The 5000-nt window shown below is 27.6% G+C and overlaps 1 protein-coding gene across 1 annotated transcript in view; it reads right to left on the bottom strand.

Moving 5' to 3' along the window:
* LOC105844527 (uncharacterized) overlaps nt 1-5000 on the bottom strand; it is a 23084-nt gene that overhangs the window by 16710 nt on the left and 1374 nt on the right. The gene's annotated exons all lie outside the window — the stretch shown is intronic.

Genomic DNA, 5000 nt, shown 5'->3' with positions numbered 1-5000 from the left:
CTCGATCTCTACATCAAAGAATGCTTCAAAAAAGAACTTTTCATTTATGAAAAAACACAAATTCTGATGTCTTTTTTGGCCAGATCATGCTGCTTCTCACTATTATAAAAAAGTTCTACAGTGGTGCAAAAATAATAATGTGAAAAATGTTCCTAAAGATGTGAATCCTCCAAATCAACCTGAAGAGCACAGGATTGAAGATTTTTGGGTAAAAGTTAAAGAAATTCTTCATAAGACAGGTGAAGTAACAAAAAATAAAAAGGACTTCCAAAAAAAGTGAATTAATGCGACCAATCAGGTAAAAAAAAAAAAAACTGCAAAATGACGGCATTAACCCGCTATAAAATTCAATCTCTTGCCAAACAGCCCATCAAGCCCCTTACAATTAAGTGGAAACCCTAACTGATGTAAACACATTTATTACAAAAAGAATTTATGGTTTTAGAGAAATCTCAATTTAAAGTTGACCAGATTTTTCCGTGTCCACCCATTGATAGATTGGAATTTTTCTTATATTTAAAGAAAAATATTCTGAATTAGTGATCAACCGAAATTCTGTTTTGGTATCAGTTTTGGCCAAAATTTCAATTTGAACCGATACCGAAGTTTCAGTTTTGGTACTTTTTATAAATTTAGTAAAAAGCAAAATTTTGGTTGAAAAACATTTTAAAAACCAAAAAACTTGTAAGATTTTAAATTTTTATTTAATTTAGAAAAATAGTTATTATTGAGAACTTTCACAAAATATTTTAAGAATTTGCACTAAAGTTGTAAGAATTTTCACAAAATATCTCGAAAAATTCTTGTTCTGCAGAGAAAATCTGCCATTTGTTAACTTTTGCTATTAACTTATATTGCCAACTTATGTATTAAATATCAATTTGTGATACATGCATAATCAACTCTAACATAATACATGTATAAAAAATAACAAACGCAAAATTGTTCTTTTAAATAAAATTTTCTAATGAAATTAATTTTGATTAGCCGAAATGTAGGTATCAGTTTCGGGAAAATGTATGCCGAAATGTCAATTTAGGTTTTGGCACCAAACTAGAGTACCTGAAATTTTGGTTTATTTGGCTTTCAGTTTTTTTTCTGTTTTGGCCGATCACTATTCTGAATGTTTTTTAATTTAATCTTTTTACTGTTTACATATATCAACTGACAAATAGGTAGAACATGCAAGGAGTGCTGCTACATTGACTGAGGGTTTTTGTTTAGGCAGGTAACCTATTAATAGTAAAAAAAATATATACATTTTTTTAATTTTAAAAACTTTTTCCGGTCTTCTTAATTAAGTTTATTCTTCATTTTCAACGATTAAGACATTAAATTTATTAAAAAATATTTATTTAATATACTTTCTAAATAGATTAAACAAATAAATCTAAACTTATTCCTATTAATTCAGGCATCTCTAAGACAAAAATACTCCCACCAAAACTTTGATTATTTGTAGTTCTCTAGATGAAATGATGTCAGGATGTTGTGGAAAAGCAATATGTCCTCAAAACTGCATACTTTTTGCTGAAGAGAAACCCTGGTAGATGGAGGATATGACCATGGCATATTTCATTACAAACACATAAGGTTTGCTAAATAATATATAATTAATGGTCATTAAAAAGAAACCAATTTTATTGTTACCGAAATTTAGTATTACCAATATTATATATTTTACCTATATTTTACCTATATTATTTATATTATTAATTTAATTATATCTATATCTAATCTTTTCTCTACGTCTTTGATATAAAGTTGCATAAAAATTTTAAAGCAGTTAAAAAATTCCATAAATATTATGAGTTCTAAGAAACTATAAAATGATCTTGTTGTAAAATGTTGTAGTTGTAAAACGGGTAAATGTTATAACTAGATCACGCAACATCTTTAAAAAAGTGCTAGCAAAGTACTTTTTTAAAGATGTTACAATTTACTCTATTCTAAAGAAATTATGAGAACAGCCAAGATATACAGATATACAACTTTCAAAAGATCAAAAGATGACACATAAAATGATCCTTGGTTCCAAGAATTTAAAACATTTCGAAGAGATAAAAAAATAGAAGAAAGAAGATGGCGAAATTTAACACTTAATTATAAGAGGATCAAGCTGAGAACACTGATCTTTTATCATCAGAACAAAGTGAAGTCTTCTCCTGTCAAGATTCCAATTATTCAGCCAACTAAATTGAACCAAGTACTAGTGTTTCAGCAGCATTGCCTAAGAAGTTTTTAAAAGAAGTTGCATTCGCAGGTGCTTCTAAAAAATTTTTATTTAGAAATACGTTGTACTTGTTCTCTGACATAGCTGTTACTTCTTGTAGAACAATTTCTCACTTTCGGAATCTACCATTGGATGTGCAAAAAAAGCAAAAAACAACAACAACAAAAAAAACAGCAAGTAAAAATACAGCTAAATATCATTGCAAATTCCAAATAATGACAACTTTTGATGGTAAGATTTTACAAAATAAAATGTATAATTATATGAAGTATAATTAAATCAAGATGATTCAATTATATTACAGTTTGCATGTGAAAGATATGTTTATGAGCTTTACTGCAACTATTTTTGGGTAAAGATTAAGATTTGTAAAACTTATGCTTTCAAACCTATAAGAATGTAACAAACCCTATAAGAATTTAACAAAGAGATCTATGGATGAGACAAAGTTTACAAAATTTAATAAAACTGCTGTTAAAAAAATCTTTTTAGAAGAACAGATTAAAGAAACTATCTAACTTTTGCAAATATACCCTTTTTCAAAAAGTGTTTAAAAAGAACTTGTGGAACTTATACTCACCTACCTATGTCCTCACTTACCTATGTCTTCGCCTACCTATGCCCAAATATAAATTGTAATGTTTATGGGCTCTGGTATCTGTTTCCTATACACATTTTATGGCAAAGTCTTTTTATTTTAATAAATACCAAGTTTTAAGTAATTGGTTGCTTAGAAGTTGACAGTTAGTTTACAAAAAGAAACCAGTAGAATAGCAGAACTTTCTTCTTTATTTTATTGTGAGATTTGTGTGATCGTCTTCAGCATGCTGCACTTTTTCAAGCCATAAAAGCATACTGGGAGATGATCCAGTATATAAAGTAGATAGAATCTTATAATTCAGGAGCTAATGAGGTACTGGAAGAAATTGAAAAAGTATTGAAATCAATGGAGAGACATTCAGGGCATTTGGATAAGACATTGGCTCCATTATGTCTTGCAGATCCAGAACTCAGAGGGAACGAGGAAAAAAAAGTTGCAAAAGTTCTTTTCACACAACCTTTTCCTACACACTTTGAGAGGTCTGAAAATTTAAATCTACTAAAAGATTTGGACTTCAACCAGAAGAAACACCGAGCTTGGCATATTTAATTGGTATAAATTCATGGTTTACTTTCAGACTGTTAAATTTGATTAAAGACGCTGCTGAACATTGGCTGAACTGTCCTTAATCTTTCTGGAGTTTTATCAACCAATTTTCCTTGAGTTTGTTTGCCGACTGTATGTGGTAAATGACTGCTCTGAACAGGCAATTAAGCTTGTCTCAAATTTCATCGATTCTGTTTATAACGAAAATGACAGACAAGATATACTGTTGGCTGTTTAACAAAGTAGGGATCAATTTTGAAGGCGAAAGTAGGGATCAACTTTCTATCAGCGAAGTACATAGGGCACTTACAAAGCATTGTTTAGAGAATGGTAATTTGATTTTACACCAAGAACAAGAATATTGTTGAGTTATAATTGATTATAACTCAACAATATTATTGCTAGCCTTAACAATGTTGTTGCATTATTTTCTTAGTTGTACATTTTTTTCCAGAAACTATTCTAACTATTTGACGTTAAGCAAATAAAACTGTTGAAATTGTTAAGAATATATGAAAATCAAAATTTTTGTTTAGAAAAATTTAAGAAAAATTGTCACATAAAGTTTGAAAGATAAAAATTATTTTCCGTTTATATATTCATAAAATTAGGATGTCTTTTTCATTATTTGTACCATTCAATTGTGTTTCATTATTTGTACAAAACAGAAACCTTTTTAATTTTCATTCAAACATAATGACAAGTCAATAATTAAAAACCTTTTTTTAACTTAAGTAAGAAATGAATGTTTTACTTCAATTAAAATTAAGATTTAAAATGGAAATTAAATATTAAATAAATTGAATGTCTTTTTTTTAACAATATTTTTAACTTTTCTGTTTAATCAAACAAGTTTTGCCTTCAACAAAAATTTTTATCAAAAATATTTTTTAAAAGTAAACTTATAATTTCTTCCCAATTTTTTGAGATAAGCATGAGTTTACAACCTTGTTACTAGGTTAGTAAACAATGTTTTTGTTTTCCTGAGGCAAAAGCCAACCTATCTTTGCTTTACGGCATACAACTGCCAACCTTAATCTCTTATAGCATCGACATGCAAAATAAATATGTAAAAAATATGTATTCATTCATTATAAGTTCATAATTTATTTATTGTAAGAACTTGTTTTTTCAAGTTTGACAAGTTTTCTTTTAAAAAAAACTTATTCTTTTTTTTTTCTTCTTGAAATTTATTCAAGCATAGCGAGGTTATTCATTTAAAAGTTAATAAAAATTACTTTTTTAATCCATGTAGTACTCATTATTTTATTAAGTTTTAAAATCTAATATTAAATTATTTCATTAGTTAAACTTTTTTTAGTTAAAAAACAACTTCGAAACCAAAAAATCACTAATTCATAAATTTGTTACATACTTACATAAAGTTTAATTGCTAAATTCTTGAAATATTAATGTCTAAAACTATGCTTTTATAAAGCAATGTTTTAATAATCAGTTTCGTAGCAAAAAGCAAAAAATCCAAATAACTTTTTTGCCAACCTGACGTAAACAAAGTATGACACTCTTGTGCAAACCTAAAACTCTTCGAATTTCATAGGCTGCATGTATATCACCATGTAACATTCAAGATATAATAAAAATGCATGTTATTTCAATTTT

This window comes from Hydra vulgaris, chromosome 04, assembly GCF_038396675.1.
Source record: "Hydra vulgaris chromosome 04, alternate assembly HydraT2T_AEP".
NCBI lineage: Eukaryota > Metazoa > Cnidaria > Hydrozoa > Anthoathecata > Hydridae > Hydra > Hydra vulgaris.
Note: the sequence above shows the minus strand (reverse complement) of the source record. Positions and strands in the feature narration are given on the sequence as shown.